We start from the raw sequence: 20,436 nt of genomic DNA, 5'->3' as shown, positions 1-20,436 counted from the left end.
TGCTAAGCACAGGCAATTCTATAACATACTAAAAGTTAGTCCAAAGGTAAGCTTCCCCTTCAACTGTCCTGCTCAGCACTTTGCATTTCCCATTGCCTTTTTGCCTTCTGTCCTTCTCTCCCATTCACTCCAGTTTGAATTACTTTTTGTACTTTTTGCCTTTCTCTTCCCCCGCTTATAATCTACTTGCCCTAATTACAGTGGTGTAACTATAGAGGAAGCAGACCCTGAGGTTGCAGGGGAGAGCCTGGGGGCCTGGGCTGCGGGGTCTGCTTTCTCTATAGTTAGATGTTCCCTCTCCCCAGCCGCTGTCTCACCTACCCTAGTGTGAGTGGAGCAGGGGACGTGAGCAGACAGCAGGTGGAGAGAGGGCCGGGTAGGGGCTGCTCTGCGTGCCGGGACCCTCCAAAGATATTTTTGTGGGAGACCCTGTTCATTATTTAATGTTCTGCTCTTCCTTTCTCTTCATTATTCGTACCCCTCACTTATATCCCTTTTACTTTTATGTTGTCAGCTCTTCTTTTACTACTGTCACTGCCCTTCTCAATTTAATTACTAGTCTTTGAAATCCCCACTTCTTGTCCCCCTTAACCCACCCCTAAGAAGTGGAATAACTCATCTCTACCCCAAAACAAAACCTGTTTGTGCCTGAAATACATTAATATTTTTAATTGGAAGGAAACAGTTCAATTCCGCAATACTTGCTTCCATAGGTCTGTTGGTGCCTATGAGGCTAATAATCAGTGTTACGAGAACAAGTCCTCCTGCCTTAAGGTGAGAATCCCCCCAGGGGGCTGCATGGATATAACGGCAGAATTCATGACTTTCTGCATTCCCTTTAGTTTTAAAGGTGAGAGAAAAAAACTATTTATTGCTAGCTCCTCTCTAATGTCTCTTGGTCCACACAACTCTATTTGCTTTCTGTTATTACACTTGGCACATTAAATACTAGAGACAGGATTTTGCTTTTATTAAGTAATGTTCAGTATTTCTCACTAGGGATAATCAGATTTGTGCTCTTGACCTTTATAATTAATTGTTAGATTGGATTTCCTTTTCTTCAAAGATTACCTTCAGCACATGGAAGATTCCGCCCCAAGTTCAGCTGTTTTGTGCTGTATGTAAAGTTAAACTTTATTAATAAAACTACAGACATGTATTTTATCTGATATGTTTATAAATTTTCAATTAAATTATATAACTATAAATACCCTGCTGTGTAGCCACGGGGGCAGCCATTCAAGCTGAAAAAGGAGAAAAGGCACAGGTTACATAGTAGATAACAGGTAAGTCCTGTGGAATATAATTGGGTTTGTCTGATGTGTATCCTGTGCCTTTTCTCCCTTTTTTCAGCTTAAATGGCTGCCCCTGTGGCTACACAGCAGGGTATTTATATAAACTATAGTGGAGTTTCTAAGGCAAGCACACAACTTTTACCAGTGCAGGGCAACACTACACTATATTTTATTTACTTTGATACTTTTTAATTTCTTTGTGTTACTGTTCCTTAAAGAACTGGAGCCCAAAACTGCCCCCCATACTCAAGGTGAGGCCTTACCAGGGACCTATAAAGGGGTAAAATTATGTTTTCATCCCTTGAGTCAGTGCCCTTTTTTATACAAGACAGCACTTTATTTGCTTTAGTATTATTATTATTATTATTAACATTTATTTATAAAGCGCCAACATATTCCGCAGCGCTGTACAATAAGTAGCCACTGAATGACACTGCCTAGAATTAGACAACTTGTTATCTACAAAATCCCCAGATCCTTCTCTGTTAAGGATACCCCCAACACACTACCATTTAGTGTATAACTCACATTTATATTATTTCTACCAAAGTACATAACTCTGCAATTTTCAGTTTTCCAATTTTGTGAGGTTTTTGCTCACCACCTCTGTTACGTATAAAACCATGCTGGTACAAACTCCCAGTATTGTGATTTGCAATGTATTCAAGTACCCTATCCCTTATTCCCCTTCCAAAAGCTTTCCTACCCGTGATGTCAGACTAACAGGCCTATAGTTTTCAGGCTGAGAACAGGATCCCTTTTTGAATAACGGAACCACATTAGCAATTCGCCAGTCCCTCTGCACCATGCCAGGCACAAAGCCAAAATTTATGGTAGAGGGCCAAATCAATTACCAAAGAAAATAAACTAGAGAACAAAAAAAGCTCATGTTATGTTGATTGACTAATCACCCCATAAGTATTCACCCTTAAGACCAGGTATATGTAATACAGCTAATAATGGCCTTTTTAGGGCCATTCCTTGCTTCTTCCTTGCTGAATCATTGAGCCATTTTCCTTGTTCTAGGTTCCGAGTTCTAGAAGTCTTAAGTTTGTGTTCCTGAGTCCCTTCCTGGTTCCCCTGAGTCCCTACCGTGTTTCTGTACTCCAGTCCCCATCTTACCTTTTCAGACTTCTGGCTTATTTCAAGGACTGGTTTCTGTTTGCTGCCTGCCCTGACCACTGGCTTGTTTAACAGACTTGTCTCACAGGTTAATTCTTATTTAATTTTTCTGTTCAATTATTATTCATTAAAGCATTTATCTCTTATGTGTAGCGTGAGTTGCCAAACACATAGGCTCCTGCTTGCTAGCTACACATCTGTGGCTGTCTGTGACTATTGTTTTCACCCAAATTGTTAAAGAAGGGATTTATCCTTGTACCTGAAGATGTTTATTGCTGACATGTTCCTGAGTAACCGAGGAAGGGGTTCATCCCTGAAACACTGCACTAACACAAGAGGTTTATTTCCAAAATGTCATGGCTGAGAAGCGGGTCTAATGGTGGAATGTTTGCTGGGTAGGTCTTAAATCTCATAGTGAATGGGGCGGTAGTGGCCTATCTAAATACCCAAGAACCAAGTCTGTATCAGCTGACTGAAGATCTCTACTAACCAGGGCTGCTTTATCACCCAACATATGGACATTTTAGGTAACAGAGATATCCAAGTCGCCCACATGTCACTAATAACAGATGCCAGTTTTCAAAAAGGTAACGTCCCTGTACACACAAGCAAGTGTTTTGGTTTGAGGAACATGAAGCAGAAGTTCAGGATCTCCCATGGCCAGCACAGTTGCGACATTTAAATCTATTGGAGCCATTGAGGTCTGTTTTGGGAAATAAAGTGACAAAATGCTCTCCCCCCCAAGGCTTTTCCAGATAATGGGTCTTGGAAAACTGTCTGAAGGCTGCCAAAGACATCTGGGTTGTTTTGCCGCCATTGTGCAAATGATAAAGCAAAGTAGTATAGATGTGTATTTACAAAGGACACTATGGGAAAGAGTACTGCTGTGTGTAGGAGCTTTCTGGATAACTCGTTACCAGATAACACAACCCATGCATCTTTATCTTAATTTGTACTCTGCGGTCCGCCGTAATGACTTGGAGCAGTAGAAATAACTCCTCCTTGGAAATCAGAGTTTCACACAGACATCAGAGGAAACATAAATTGTAAAAAGATCAGCATCTTCTTTATTCTGAAGTCTTGTGGAGAGATAATTAGAGAACTTAAAAGATGCCGTGAATCTAATTTTTTTTCTCTTTTTTACAAAAGCTTCAGTTATTCACAGGGCCAAATCCTCTCAGATGTGGCAGATACCCACTAATATTGTTAAGCTGTGGCATTTGACTGGCAGGTGTTGAAAAACATCCCAGGTGGCATTTTGTTTCTTTGTGTCGGCTAATATGCCTTTCTCTTTATTTTTTTACCTCTCGTCTCCTTTTCTGGGGAGATTGAATGCCGTAATTGGAGCGCAGGCAATTAAATATGATTTCACTGGGAATACATAATAAGTGTAAAGAATTTGCAGAGGAGGCAGCAATTTTTCATACATACATTTTTCTTTTCTGTACAAGAAGCTGTAAATAGGTATTTAAACGTTCTTAGCCCTGAAAGGTCAATAAGATTCCAACTTGCATAGTCACAACCACCCAAAATGAAAAAGGGCAAGGTTGACTGATTTATTGTTCCCCAGAAAATATCAAACCTCCATTAAGAAGGAGCTTAATGAGAAACTGACTGATATTAAAATCTTTGCATAATGGCATCGGAGACGCTTTTGTACGGCACCTTGAGAACAGCGGGAAAGTGCCGGCTGGCATATTATAAACTGAGAGGCCAAAACTTTTTTTTTTTTAAAGTTGGCCCCAATAGTGGGAAAATTTTTGCTGATCAGAGCTGTAATAACAAAAGCAAATACTGGGCAACACTATTTACAGGACAGTTCTATAGTTTATTCATTTTAATTTGTCCCACAGGATCATTGTGGTCCCTTTCACAGCATAGATGTCCAACTCCCTTCTAAGGCAACCCTGGACACAATGGCACCTTTAGGCAGGGCTACCTTGCATTTATTGGGCTCTATACTTTGCACTTGAAGGCAATTCTTCATAGTGTGTTGGAGAAACCTATAAACACTTGCCTCAAGGTGCTAAGGAATATGTGTAGATGCTAAAGGTGCCTCAAGGTGCTAAGGAATATGTGTAGATGCTAAAGGTGCCTCAAGGTGCTAAGGAATATGTGTAGATGCTAAAGGTGCCTCAAGGTGCTAAGGAATATGTGTAGATGCTAAAGGTGCCTCAAGGTGCTAAGGAATATGTGTAGGTGCTAAAGGTGCCTCAAGGTGCTAAGGAGTATGTGTAGGTGCTAAAGGTGCCTCAAGGTGCTAAGGAGTATGTGTAGGTGCTAAAGGTGCCTCAAGGTGCTAAGGCAGTGCTGTCCAACTTCTGTTGTACCGAGGGCCGGAATTTTTCCGACCTACGTGGTGGAGGGCCGATAATGGAAGCCAGTTTTGACCACTCCCCTTTTTGAAACCGCACCCACTTGAAAACACACCCATGTTATCACATGACCATACCCACATTAATGGTTGTTGTACAGCAAAAACCTGCCATACTCTGCCTGCCCTACCCTGCCTGTGTGTGCCATACTCTGCCTTCCCTACCCTGCCTGTGTGTGCCATACTCTGCCTGCCCTACCCTGTCTGTGTGTGCCATACTTTCACTGTGTGTGCCATTCTTGGCTAGTTTGTGCCATACTTGGCCTGTGTGTGCCATACTCTGCCTGCCCTACCCTGCCTGTGTGTGCCATACTCTGCCTTCCCCACCCTGCCTGCGTGTGCCATACTTTCACTGTGTTTGCCATTCTTGGCTGGTTTGTGCCATACTTGGCCTGTGTGTGCCATACTCTGCCTTCCCTACCCTGCCTGTCTGTGCACACTACAAAAAGAACATATACTGAGGTGGTACTTCAATTAAAAAGTTTTTTAATATATAGTTATTGTGCAGACTGTAGGAGCAGTGCCAGCATTGTGTCACTGTAGGCTGCCTGTGTGTGCCATACACACAGGCATCATAGGGCAAGCAGAGTATGGCACACACAGGCAGCCTACAGTGACACAATGCTGGCACTGCTCCTACAGTCTGCACAATAACTATATATTAAAAAACTTTTTAATTGAAGTACCACCTCAGTATATGTTCTTTTTGTAGTGTGTAGGGATTATATGTGGGTTTCTACTCCTCCTGAGGTGTGAACAGGGGAACAATGTGGGTGATTACAGCCTGAGCCTGAGGTGTGAACACTGCAGGGGGTGAACAATGCAGAGATTAAAAGGTGTGAACAACACAGGGGATTACATATTTAAACAATACAGCCTGATTACAGCCTGAATCTGAGGTGAGAACCATGCAGGGGGGGCAGTTAATCACAGTACTGATACCATTTAAAGCTTACACAAGAGTAAGCCATCAAAGCAGCCAGACAGGTGGGGGGCCACACAGAGGGGGGTCGCGGGCCGCCAGTTGGACAGCACTGTGCTAAGGAATATGTGTAGATGCTAAAGGTGCCTCAAGGTGCTAAGGAATATGTGTAGATGCTAAAGGTGCCTCAAGGTGCTAAGGAGTATGTGTAGATGCTAAAGGTGCCTCAAGGTGCTAAGGAATATGTGTAGATGCTAAAGGTGCCTCAAGGTGCTAAGGAATATGTGTAGATGCTAAAGGTGCCTCAAGGTGCTAAGGAATATGTGTAGATGCTAAAGGTGCCTCAAGGTGCTAAGGAGTATGTGTAGATGCTAAAGGTGCCTCAAGGTGCTAAGGAGTATGTGTAGATGCTAAAGGTGCCTCAAGGTGCTAAGGAGAGTGGCGTGCAAATAAAGCAAATTCTTCGAGCCTTCTGTGTAACAGGATTCTGCACAATAAATTCCGTGGCGGAAACACTAGGGCCGTGATCACCTCTTTGATGTTGCTCCCAAGAGCCCCAAACTAGGTGCCATTTTTACATGTCTGACTTGGAGGCAAGTTTTGGAAGCACAGAGACAAAGTTTTACCCCAAGCAGAGCCTCCTGCAGGTCAGCAGTCACATGGGGCTACCAAATAGCCAATGACAGTCCTTATTTCGCATCCCCAAAGAACTTTTTCTTCCTGTTTGTAACTTATATTTTTATTGTTTTTTCTTTTCTTTTGCAAGTAGACATTAATACAAAACATAAAAAGAAACATAGTAAACATACTAGACATAATAACCCTGAGTTCTGCTGGTTTTGGTTGTCTTAAAGCAGTAATAATTATTGTCCTTGTTATTACTGTTGTATGTCCTCATTCTCCTTGTATAAGTGAGCGACGTTCCCATGTGGTCCAGACTTTTAGGTATGCCGGGGTCTTGTTGTGAAGGTGGCCAATCCTAGACTCAAAGTTTTGTTACTTTCAATCCTTTGATAAAGTTCCTCCCAAGTTGGGAGGGCTGGTGTTTTCCATTTGGATGCTATGGAAATGCAGACTGCGGATAGTATGTGGTTGGCAAGTTTCTGTTGTGATCTAGTGAGTCCGATTATGGGTTTGCCCATTAGGAATGTGGCTATGTTTTTCTGGATTCAAAAGAGATGTCAAAAGGCCTTGGGTTTTATCCCAGAGAGATTGTAGGGAGGGCAAAACCAGAATATATGTGGTACATCTCCTGAAGCTCCACCACACCTCCAGCATGTCTGTGGGTATTCAGGGTAGATTCTGTTCAGCCTCCCCGGGGTGAGGTAGCAAAACATTTATATTTTATACAAATTCTCTTTTTGCTTAGTACATGTCACATTTGTTTATGCGTTTCCCCAAATGAGGTTCCAATCCTCCATTGTGCAAAGAACTTTTTTTATGCTTGTGTGGCTCACCATTATTTTTTACATCTGAGAGTGGCTCAGTAAAAAAGGTTGGGGTCTAGAAGATAATGTTAAGATGGAATTTCACTTTCATGACCATGAATGGCCAAGTAATGGGTCTACCAATGGTAAAGCATGTGTAGAGGCATGAAAGCCAGCTATGGCAAGGTATCCAAACAACCAGCCTGTACTAGTTCCATGGTTTAACCCCATCAAAAGGATCCTTCTTTGATATTATATCAGATTTGCTTTCATGTCTGGGTTCTATCCTATTTCCTCGATATCTTGTCAACTCTTTTGGGATATTTCAAATTGAAGGTACATTTCTGTTTACATAAATAAAATAGTGTTTAAATATGCAGGATAGAACAGCTAGTCTGCAAACTCACCCTCTGTTTTCAATGTGCTGGGAAACATCAAACTGTACGTGCAGGAAACACATCACAGAAAATCCATAAAGATGTTCAACGCCATGGAAATCCAAAGTACTGCATATAATGTAATTAAGACAACAAATGGATGTAATAGCAAAAACAACTTAAGAAAACCAATAAAAGCCGTGCATCTTTTACTATCGCAGCAGGGGAGTTTGGTTTCCCACATCCACATTTTTTGATGAGATCTTTCCTTCAAGGGACTAACAAAATCAAATAACTTCCAGGCTTTTGTTGAATGTTCTAAGTTCCTTATGTGCATCCTCATGGAACTTTACTCTATAAATAATTCTCTATTGGAATAGTCACTAGTGCTAGAAAGCCCCCAAAATGTGGTCATTTAATAGTAATGGACTCTTATGTCTACAATGCTCTAATTCCCAATCCAGTCCCAACACACACTACTTCTTCTTCAATACATACTCCTGTCTTTTGCAATACCAGCATAATACAGTATAAAGGCAACTGCAAAAAGGAAGAAAACTCATGAGTAAATATACTATACATCCACAAAATATAGGTTACTAGCCTACCGTATATACTCGAGTATAAGCCGAGTTTTCCAGCACTCAAAATGTGCTAAAAAAAGGAATCCTCGGCTTATACTCGAGTCAAGCTGGCTTACTTGTCCTCCCTGCACATCCGTTGGCAGATCGTGAACCAAGGAACGATGCGCAACACCCCCCGTGCGGCGCCTGAGCGTTGCCCGAGCGCCGTGTGCGTACGGGGAGAGCGTGCAGTGCCATGCGTGTGTTCCGGCGCGCCGCACGGGGTGGGGCCAGCGCAGTCTCTTCATTTATGATGAGGTACGCTGCCCTTTCGATTAAGCTGCGGATGGATGTGCAGGTCGGGGGTACAGGTGTACGCGCGCCGCACGGGGGAAGGGTAGGGGCCGCCACACGGCCTTCCTTCATGCTCTGAGGACGGATCTGCAGGTCGGGGGTGCAGCCATTTCATGTTCCACATAAAGCTTGACAAAGCCAAGCAACACTCTGTAAAAGTCAAGGGCTGAGTTCCCTGTTAGTAATGTGTTGGCAGTGCAGCAGTGTGGCAGGAGAAGCAGTAATTATAGAGAGATAGATACTTAACTACTACACTTATGGTGGCCCAAGTGTAGCACACTGCTGTTATGCATTCTGCAGCATTATTACTCCAGCGGGTATGGCATAACATACAGTTATGGCAACATATCCTAACAGGGCAAAACTATGCAGGACTATCATTACCTAGACACTACAAAAATGAAATGAGATATTAACCTGTACAGCCTTGCATGTGGTTATCTTATGTTGGATGTGCCTCATTTTCCAGCCCACACCTTGTGTTTATTTATATGGTAGTCATGTAAGCACTTGTGAGTGTCCTTTTATTAAATAATTTGATTATTGAAACTTAGCAGTAGCGGCTGCATTTCCCACCCTAGGCTTATACTCGGGTCAATACATTTTTCCAGTTTTCTTAGGGAAAATTAAGTACCTTGGCTTATACTCGGATCGGCTTATACTCGAGTATATACGGTAATTAAAGGGGATTTTTATGTTTTCAAATAAGACTTAACCAAGCCACAATTTCTATTCCAATATGTGACCTATCAATGAATCCTATCAGCTAAACTCTCTTAAATAAAGAGAAAAAAAGTGGGTGCTAATGGTAACAGGAAGCAGCAAAGGAGTTGCTCCCTAGCAAGTACATGTGCCCTTGGTTTGTGTGTGAGCTCAATGGCTCATTTGGGCAATAGAGATGAACTGTAAATGGCAGAATTTTATTCTGCTGTAATCTAGTGGTAAACAAATCCTATCATACTTAATGGTGTCTCAAGCAGTTACAAAATTTACAAGACAACCCCATTTAAAAAAAAAAAATCTGCTACCTGGTATACAGATGGAAGAGGGGCTTGACCTCAAGCCATGTTTTATCCTACAGTCACCCAAAAACATTCTAGATAAAGAGCACAATATTAAAAACGATACAGTCATAAGACAGTTGCCAAAGTAATAAATACAATATAATTTTTCCACATGATTCAATTATATGGGGTCTTAATGGTACCTGGGGATAGGGGCAAACAAGTTAAAAGATTGGGCCAGATGAAGGTTAAGATGAGGTTTGGGGCCTATAGGGTTACCCACACTGGCACTATTTCCCTATATTTTCTAAATGAATTCCCATTGCCAGGTCTGATAACTCAATCCCTGCACTTAAGGGCCAACCCCCAAATCTTTTGCACTTTTACCCTCCAACTTGTGCCTGTATGTTACCCACTCACTTAGACTGTAAGCTCTACAGGGCAGGGACCTCCTTAAACTTGTAATTATTGGCCGGCATATCGGTCTGAGTTATGTTAATTGGTTTTTGTGAAGTTTTTAATAAAAACCCATAAAAACCCTACTGTGTTTTATACAGCATGGTACTTAATCTGTCCTTAATCTGTGTATTTATACTTATTCATTTATTTATTTATACTTATTTAAACTTATTGTATTTATTATAATACATGTACCTGAGTGTATTTTTGTACATTGGAAGATCGTACAATGCTGTGTATCCTTGGTTATACATACATACATACATAAAGTGGCTGGTTATTAATCACGCAGGATCTTAGGGGCTGATTTAAGAATCATTGCACTGTATTAATGTCAGAAGACACGGTTTTTATCTCATTCACATTTTCTGGTATCAAATTCCTTAAAACACAAAAAATAGTGATGAGCGAATCTGTCCCGTTCAGCTTCGCCCCAAAATTCATGCAACGGCAAAGAAATTTCGCGAAACGGTGAAAAATTCGCGAAACACATTTGTTGCATGATTTACTTGTCGCCCGCATCTTTTTTGTCGGCCGAGTCTATTTTTTTGTCGCCACCGCGCCCAATTTGATGCGCGACAAACACAATTTCCGTGTGTCGAATTTTTCTGCGGCAAATTTTCACGGAAGTTTCATGAAACAATTCACCAATGTCGAAATGTGGAAATTTGCTGGGAATCCATGCCTGCGAAAAAATTCGCTCATCACTACACATAAATTGTGTCACCTAAAACCTGGTGACATTGCCAAATCCAAAACTTGATGGGTCTTAAGGTAGTCCCTTAGCATTGAGGATTTTGATGTAAATGATAATGAGAGCTCCTCGACCGAAAACCTTGGTATCCCAACATTTAATTATTCCAAAATGTTATTGTCTGTGCAATCTATTCTACTTGGGGAACTTCTCAAGGAAACTCTCCACGCTTTCCTCTTTTTAACATTGAGCATATTTATGTGTGTATTTTTGGGTTTCCTTGTTTTATCTTATCTGGTTGGATTATTATTTTGTTTAAAAAATAATCCTTAAGGAAAACATTTCTTTAATGAGGGGGGAGTCACACAAGAACATGACCTTTACTTGGAAGCAATGATATAATGTAAGGCAACTTACTGCATGGTGTCAAATGTTATTCGGGGCTGTGAGTGTAAACTCGGCTGAATTAGAATAAGCGCAGAGTTGCTCGTAACTGGATTGTAAAATGATGTCATGTCTTCCTGGACTAATTACTGTAATCAGAATGTTTCTTTCTCTGTATAATGATGGCAGCAGTCAGCAAATATGCCAAAGAGGCGGGGCCAACAGCTAAATGTGTATGTAAATAGTGTTTTTTCACCCAACCTTTGGTCTCTGTTAATGATATACTGAAGAAAAGTCATTAGTGAAGGAATATGAATGAGGCCAATGTCTCTTACCAATATGGAGGAGCCCAAATGAAGGAGCATGGCGAAGTGTACTTAAAGAAGAAGGAAGGTCTAAGTCACTTGGGGGTGCTGAATAAGGGCCTGTGATTTTAGTTATTTAGTAGCCCAATGTGGATTGGCACCTACAGGGGCTCAGTTTGGCAGTACACATGGTCTTTATGCCTCTAAAACTTGCCAAAAACAAACCAGAAATCTAAAAAAAAAGCTCCTACTAAGGACTAACATAGTGTGCACTCAGAAATTACACTTAGGGCTGTGACATACGGGGAGATTAGTCACCGCGTGACAAATCTCCCTTGTTGTGGGTGACTAATCTCCCGGAAATGCCATCCCCCCGGCTAGAATGTAAATTGCCGGTGGGATGGCAAATGTGGCGCTGCGATTTGCCGAAGACGCAGAAGTTTCCTCTCAAGGCAACTTCCGCGAACGGCAAACCGCGACGCTGTGTATGCCATCCCACCAGCAATTTCCATTTCAGCCGGTGGGATGGCATTTCGGGGAGATTTGTTGCGTGGTGACTAATCTCGCCGTGTGTCACAGCCTTTAAGAAGAGGAAACTGGAACTCAGCAAAAACATTCCTCCCATGTCTGCCAATAGGTACCATAATCATAATCCGAACAATTTCTCTTTATAGCAGCTGGTTTAAAGGAGAAGGAAAGTCTAAGTCACTTGGGGGTGCCAAAATGTTAGGCACCCCCAAGTGACTTGAATCGCTTACCTTTTACCCCGGGCTGGTGCCCCTGTATGGAGAAAACAGCACCAGCCCGGGGTAGCAGCGATCGCTTCCTTCTTCCTACATTGTTCATACATTGAATAAAGACTGTTTCTATTTTTAATCACGTGGTGCGCCACCTTTTTTGAAGTTTTTCATACATACATAAAGTGGCTGGTTTTCATCATGCAGGATCTAAGGGGCTGATTTAAGAATCATTGCAAAACACGTCACCTAAAACTTGGTGACACTGACATGTCCAAATCCAAATAATAATGAGATAATCATGATAATAATGTTGAATTGTAATATTTACGTAACATTTTATTTATTCCAAAATTGTATTGTCTGTGCTATCTATTCCACTTGGGGAACCTCCCAAGGAAACTCTCCACGCTTTCCTCTTTTTAAAGTTTTTTCTTGTTGAGCATATTTATGTGTGTATTTTTGGGTTTCCTTGTTTTATCTCATCTGGTTGGATTATTATTTTGTTTAAAAAATAAACCTTAAGGAAAACATTTTTTTAATGAGGGGGGAGTCACACAAGAACATGACCCTTTACTTGGAAGCAATGATATAATGTAAGGCAACTTACTGCATGGTGTCAAATGTTATTCGGGGCTGTGAGTGTAAACTCGGCTGAATTAGAATAAGCGCAGAGTTGCTCGTAACTGGATTGTAAAATGATGTGATGGTCATGTCTTCCTGGACTAATTACTGTAATCAGAATGCTTCTTTCTCTGTATAATGATGGCAGCAGTCAGCAAATATGCCAAAGAAGCGGGGCCAACAGCTAAATGTGTATGTAAATAGTGTTTTTTCACCCAACCTTTGGTCTCTGTTAATGATATATTAAAGAAAAGTCATTAGTGAAGCAATATTCAGTGAGGCCAATGTCCCTGACCAATATGCAGGAGCGCAAATAAAGCAGCCTGGTCAAGTGTACCTAAACCAACTGCCATAAATAGAAATTGTTAGGATGATGATAATGGTCTTTATTGGCAGACATGGGAGGAATGTTTTTGTTGAGTTCCAGTTTCCTCTTCTTTAAGCGGAAATGGCATTTCTGTGTGCGCACTGTTACTAGCCCTTAAAACAGTGATCCCCAACCAATGGCTTATGAGCTGCTTGATTTTGCCCCCAGTGACCTCAAAGCAGGTGCTTATTTTTAGATTTCTGGTTTGGAGGCATAAATACCATGTGTACTGCCAGAGCCCCTGTAGGTGCCAATCCACATTGGGCTACTAAATAACCAATCACAGGCCCTTACTCATCACCCCCTAGGAATTTTTTCATGTTTGTGTTGCTTCCCAACACAAGGAGCAACATGATATTTAATTTCACACACTCACTGGATTGGGATAGACACCAGTGTCAGTTCTGTCTAGGTTAAGTGAATGAGCTCTATTATGTTTGAGGTAACAGCATAGAAATAAATATGAAAGGGACAACAAAAAGGAATCGTAGTTATTAAACCAGCGACTTTTTGAAATAATATTGGAAACAGGTCATTAATGTTTCTCTATGGCACCTTACTATATACTGTAGATGCCTTCATCATTTGCAGTTTGCTGCCGACTATTTCCCATTCAGCTGAGATGTAGATTTCATTTGTTAAGTACAAGTACAACAGGATTTGGACTTCAGGATCATTTCTATATAAATAAAGAGCCTTCCTTTGTATTAGCTTGGAATTATTTCCCTAACCTAAACCTTTTTTGCAACCAAATATGAGTTTCAGTGACACAGAAAGATAAATAACCTATTTACAACACAAACAAGAGTCATCTGGTATTCACATTACTGGCCCAATATAAAAAGAGACAGGACTGAACTGTGGGAATAAATAATTCACTAAATAAAACCAAGCTTGTAATGAAGGCAATAAAACCCCCCAGTAGCCTGTCTGGAGAGCACAGAGGCAGCGTGTTTTTTTACTCACCCACGTAATTAGAGAAGAAATATTTATGTGCATTATAATTTTTGGGACAGGTAATCAAGGAAAATCCAGAATGAGTAAATATGTGCCTGTGTAGGGAGGTTTATAGGCAACCTTAATAGACCTCAGTCACAGCAGTGGGTTTCTTCTGTCTGAACAATGGTCTCCTTTTTATCTGGAAGTTAAATCTTTCTGCATATGAAGCCATTCACATTTCTTTCACATTTCTTTCCCGTCTCTGCTTCATATGGCAAGTAATTATCTCAATCATGTTCAAAGAAAATGCTGACTAATACAAAGCTAAAAATAGGGTCTTTTAAGCATAGTGTGTATTGGGGGACTTCATAATAACGCCAGATTTAGTAAAATCATGGTAAAGCAACTGAAATTAGTCTGCTTAGCTTTTATTAATGTGAGCAGAAGGAATAATTTCCTTTTACTTTACCTTAACTGCCATTGTCTCAGGCTGGCAAGAACTTGACTGGGGCCCTCTCCTAGCCTTGCCTAAATGATTTTGTAGCAACAAAAGCACTGGCACTCAGAGCTGCAAACTGGACTAGCCCTTTAAAAATTCTTTATTGCGGAGGTGCAACGCTTCGCAAAGTGACCCCTTTATCAAGCATATAAGGATTTTTTAAAGGGCTAGTCCCATTTGCAGCTCCGAGTGCCAGTGCTTTTGTTGCTACTGTATATACTCGAGTATAAGCCTAGTTTTTTAGCACCCAAAATGTGCTGAAAAATCACCCTCGGCTTATACTCGAGTAATCTTCATCTTCCATCCTCATCTGTCCCATTCTACTACTACAGACCATTGCACTTTATATTCTATAGAAACTATATATGGTTTTGAAGGATTTTAACTCTTTGTGTTTTAGCTTGGTTGCTGATTGAGCTAAGGGGGTAGTACTCTTAAGATATCATTGTTATGATATCATTTATCATAACAATGGTATCATTTATTTGTATTTATTTTGATTATTGAAACTTAGCAGTAGCTGCTGCATTTCCCACCCTAGGCTTATACTCGAGTCAATTTGTTTTTCCAGTTTTCTTAGGTAAAATTAGGTACCTCGGCTTATATTCGTATCGGCTTATACTCGAGTATATACGGTATTTGGAATTTTTGGGAGGGTTCCGATCCCCCCAGCAGTATTCGATTCCCCCGGTATTCGCCCGAATCCTTTACGAATGATTCGGGGGTTCGGAATGCATTTGGTGCATCCCTATTCCATGCATTTTTAAAACAAAATTGACAACATTCAGCAAAATTGGTGTTCTTTTTCATTCATTGGCCTAAAGCTGATAAGCGATACTAGGATGTAAACTATAGGGTTGAGTCCAAATTAAATGTAAGGGTCCTTTACAAATCCTGTGGGTGCAAGTGCTAAAGGGCTAAGGGGTGCAAGAGCGCACCCTATAGTACTCATCTAACAAGCACATGCGTCCCAGGAAAATCTGCAATGGGGCAAGGAGCTAAACCCAGCGCCAGGTGGCACAAAAGAGCCCATTGGGCAGGCAGTGAATGGAGGTCCTTGCCCATAGGGCTTACAATCTAAATGTACTGTAGTTGTCCCCTATCTGACTCCATAAATGTGCTTCAGGCTAGGGTATAGCACAGCAGGGCCCTGTAGTTAAGTGTTGCACCAGTTGCACCCAGGGCTACTCCTGCTATGAGGCAGGGTGAGGACCCTACCACAGGCGGAAAGGAGCAGCCTGTAAGCAGGGGCAGAAAAGCACCACCTCCGATAACATTAAAAGCCAAATTTCTGGTTTTTAAAATGGAAATTTTGCTCTCCCCCCCCCGGAACCCATCTGGTGCTACAGTTGTAAGTGTAGAGCGGGAGGTGGCAGCAGTCCCAGAATTGGTGCTGTTTTTTCACTAAAATCCCCTACCATGAGGGCTCTGTAAAAGAGCACTGACCCAATTTCCCACCGTTTATGCCTTAGCCCTTGCGCCAGAGATTTGGTAAATGACCACCTGGATCATTAGAAAAAGTAGTACAAGGAGCACTTGTTTGTAATCTCAGCAAAATTGGAAGTGAACCTCATAAGCAATGTGGCCTCACTATCCTAGAAACTCTGCTCTATAACACTTCCTATCAGCAGCCTCTGGGTCTGCTTTTCTGGGGATCCAGTACAGCTGCAGGGCCCATGGAACTGCACAAGCGTATAACAGCACCTAGTCCTTCCACTAGCAAGTAAACCCAATTAACAGTGATCAGTGGCCAAGATTAGTACTTATGGGGCTCAAACAGATCAACTTCTCTGCTGGTGAGGCCTGATATTAGGCACCCCAAGACTGTCATCTCTTCTCTTGTCCCACCCCACTATCATTGGTATGTTTAATGGGGTGATTTATTAAAGTCATACTGGGTTTCCCTTCTGTTAGTAACTGACATGCAACAACAAAGATCACAAACAAAAGTTTTTCAAGTTTCATTTGATACCAACCATTGACTAGATCTTGTGTGGCTCACAGACACTGCCAGCGGCCTATAATTTAGATGGATTGGCTTCTTATTATAAGACATGTCAAAATTGCGCTCTACTCAATTTACCTAGGCGGCCACCTGGAAGGAAAGAATACGGTGTGTGATCTGATGAAAAGACAAGCTGTTACCATCTCATTATGGCAGCGGCATCAATACTTACGAGTTTTTCGGAGTTGAGAATTCCTCACTTCAAAGTTAACAGCTCTGACATTGACACTGGAGCGCAGTAATCACGGAATGGAACGGGAATGCTAATGGCGCTGACACTTTCATATACACTCATAAAAAGCTGATATATAGTCAGCCTATAAAATAACTTAGTAGGTAACTGGTGGTTTTTATCACCATCTACCGGGGCCAATATCTGATTTTTTTCCTGTGCATGGCTATGTGCTTGTGTTTGTATAACAGCTGGGACAAAAGATGGAGTTAGTGGTGCATTTCGGCTCTAAATGACATTTTCCCGGCATACTGAATTTATATAAATAGTGAAGATTTTCTCACAGCGTCTGGCAGCAGAAGGGACAATGCATAGGCTACCATAGAGGTGATGGAGCAAAGCTTCTTCATTCTGGGTGCATTTTTCTGCTTCTGTCACCTCTGTGATGCAGTGGCTTCAAGACTTTAAAGATAAAGCAACCAAACATTAGGGGCCATTTAAGGGGAACTCCGTCTTCCTAAAGTTTGCCCTACACAACATAGAAACTCCTAATATACTTATTACTGTTCCTTCAAAAAGTATGAATAAATACCATTTTGATATGGTAAAATCCAGCAAACAGTTCTTCTCTTTCTGCATCATTTGAAAACCTGGCAGGAGAGGAGGGACTAAAACATTGATGTTACAAATTGTAACAACTTCTCCACAGCTTACAGACAGCATGCAGGAACTACATAACCCACAATGCATTGCTCTGTGATGTTCCTTTCCATATTAACATCATGTTTGCAGGGAATTGTGGGATTGGGAGGATGCAGGCTGAAGGCAGGATGAAGACTGTTCCAAACCATATTATTACATTAAAAAATATGAACAGGCTGCATATTTTCAATTAATATATATATTGCAAAGTTGCTTAAAATTATGTTTACTTTTCAAAAAGCTCAAGTTGTGTTTGGATGTAGTTGGGTGTTTTGGGTGTGGTTTCCCTCTAAACATAGTAAATGAGAAAATTTGTTGAAGGGTTCTACTAAAAGAAAGAGGAAAGGTTTTATCTGGGTTGTTTTCACTCAAGTGTACAGTATCTGTCTGTGGCTCACTAATATTGCACTTCTTTATCGTATATTTCATACCTTGCCCCCCTATATCATATATTTCATACCTTGCACCCCTATATCATATATTTCATACCTTGCCCCCCCTATATCATATATTTCATACCTTGCCCCCCCTATATCACATATTTCATACTTTGCACCCCTATATCATATATTTCATACCTTGCCCCTATATCATATATTTCATACTTTGCACCCCTATATCATATATTTCATACCTTGCCCCTATATCATATATTTCATACTTTGCACCCCTATATCATATATTTCATACCTTGCCCCCATAGGCGGAGGGTGATTTTTTTGTTTGGGTAGGCTAATGTCTCGTGATCAGTTTCTAAATCAGCGATATACACTGACCCGACGGGCTAATTGGCAAAGTACTGAGTATTTTTTTTCTAAATGACATGGACGAAGCCCATTTTGAAAATGATATGCATGGCAAACTTGTATTATATACATTTTATTTATAGGAGATCTTACATATAGTGTAGATAAATGTTGGTCCTCTTGCAAAAAGTAACAGTATAATAATAGATTAAATTATTATTAATAATTAGGTTAAAAAGGACATGCATCAAGCATCAATTCAAAGATTTGTGAAAGTGAATTTAGATTCATTGCTCTGCCAGTTGAACCAGAGGAAGGTGAAAAGCTGTAGCCTTAGATGGGGGGGAAGAAATCCTTCCTGACTCCAAGAGGGCCAGCCCCTGGATCAAAGCACAATAAAGCTGTTGTTGCACAAACATGCTTAAGATGTTTTGAAGGAGCTGTAAGGGCTCTGGCACACGGGGAGATTAGTCGCCCGCAACAAAACTCCCTGTTCGCGGGCGACTAATCTCCCCGAGTTGCCTTCCCCTGCCATCCCACCGGCGAAAATGTAAGTCGCCGCGTGTGCCATCCCACCAGCGACTTACATTTTCGCCGGTGGGATGGCAGGGGAAGGCATCTTAGGGGAGATTAGTCGCCTGCGAACAGGGAGTTTTGTCGCGGGCGACTAATCTCCCTGTGTGCCAGAGCCCTAAACAGCTGAGTATTCACCAAATATGGAAGTCACATCACAAATGTGTAGCCTTTGTCCATTACTGTTAGAATGAAGAAGGAAAGGCTAATAAAGAGTTAATCTCAAAATGCAGGCTTACCTTCAGTTGTCTCAATAGTGCCCTTAAGTCTCCCCATATATCTCCAGTTCAGATGATCAGAAGCCAAACAGGAAAAAAAAACGCTGAGCTGGGTAGAAAGATTCCCATAATGCATCGCTCTTTTCCAAGACTTGGAGACTACTAAAGGCGGTGTATGCGCACAAGCAGGCGTGCTGCCCCTAGCGTCTGGTTATGAGACTCTACTAGAAGCAGCAGCTGGGGCCATTACAGGACGCAGCCGGCAGGTGCAGGGGCGGAGAGGCAAGCGAGGAGAGGAGCGGGGACGAGAGGACGCAGGTGCAGGGAGGGGAGCGGTGAGGAACGGTGTCGGCTGGCAGGTGCTGGGGAAGAGATGCGAGCGGGGACCAGAGGACGCAGGTGCTGGGAGGGGGAGAGGTGAGCAGGGGTGAGGAACGGTGTCGGCTGGCAGGTGCTGGGGCGGAGAGGCAAGCGAGGAGAGGAGCGGGGACGAGAGGACGCAGGTGCAGGGAGGGGAGCGGTGAGGAACGGTGTCGGCTGGCAGGTGCTGGGGAAGAGATGCGAGCGGGGACCAGAGGACGCAGGTGCTGGGAGGGGGAGAGGTGAGCAGGGGTGAGGAACGGTGTCGGCTGGCAGGTGCTGGGGCGGAGAGGCAAGCGGGGAGAGGAGCAGGGATGAGAGGACGCAGGGAAGGGCGCAGTGAGGAACGGTGACAGCTGACAGGTGCTGGGGGGGGAGAGGCAAGCGGGGAGGCTAGTGGAGCGCCATCTTATCAGTGTTTAAAACATGGCGGCACAGACAAGGAGAAATACTGTGTACTTCGGGAGGACCGTACTGGGCAAAGGAGCATTTTTAGAAGAAATGATTTCAGTGTTCAGGTAGGGGCAGGGGCCCTCTATTACATACTAAAATATGAGTAAAACCCTTTCCTTCTCCTTTAAATGTACTATGGAAAAAGGTTAATTGCAGCCCTGTGTGCTCACCCAGTCTCTGTCAGGGTGACAATATAGAACAAGGAAAATAAGCAGCATCAAAAGCCTTTATTTGGTAGGTAGGACACAAAGACTTTAAACCCTTTAGTGAAAATATAGTCACCAAAAACCCAATCACACTGGATCACATTGAACTATTCAGGTATGTGTTAGTTGGAACTCACTAGAGAACCATATTGACTGGATCACACTTTCACACCTCTATGAGTTTCAATTAACTCCTAAGTTAAGTTCAATGAAACCATTATGATTGGATTTTGGTGACTATATTTCTCTTAAGGGTTTTTCTTACCATTCCAGTTGAACTGAAGAATTTGTTTAGCTGTGGAACATTTTGAAGAACTCAGAAAGTCCAATTGCTTTAGATTTAATACTAGATACTGTACATACTGACCTGGATGAATAAAAATCTTAAGACATATTTTGTATGACACTGTAATACATTTCAAAAGATAACAGAGTATTAGATACACATTGTGTATATGTATACATGCTGTAGCACGCTGCCCAATGCTGCCTCAAAATAAGAAATGCCTAGACACTCACTGCGGCTGCATTCCATTTACTCTCACATAAACCAGG

The 20,436-nt window shown here is 41.9% G+C and overlaps 1 long non-coding RNA gene across 1 annotated transcript; it reads left to right on the top strand.

The window, feature by feature from the left end:
* The first annotated feature begins 6 nt into the window (after positions 1–6).
* LOC105946260 lies at positions 7–2,611 on the top strand. Its single transcript, XR_001169784.3, has 3 exons — positions 7–46; positions 714–850; positions 2,322–2,611. It is a non-coding gene; the product is annotated as an uncharacterized LOC105946260 (long non-coding RNA).
* The last annotated feature ends 17,825 nt before the right edge of the window (positions 2,612–20,436 follow it).

This window comes from Xenopus tropicalis, chromosome 1, assembly GCF_000004195.4.
Source record: "Xenopus tropicalis strain Nigerian chromosome 1, UCB_Xtro_10.0, whole genome shotgun sequence".
Taxonomy (NCBI): domain Eukaryota; kingdom Metazoa; phylum Chordata; class Amphibia; order Anura; family Pipidae; genus Xenopus; species Xenopus tropicalis.
The sequence above is the reverse complement of the archived record's forward strand: the minus strand, read 5'-3'. Positions and strand labels throughout refer to the sequence as shown.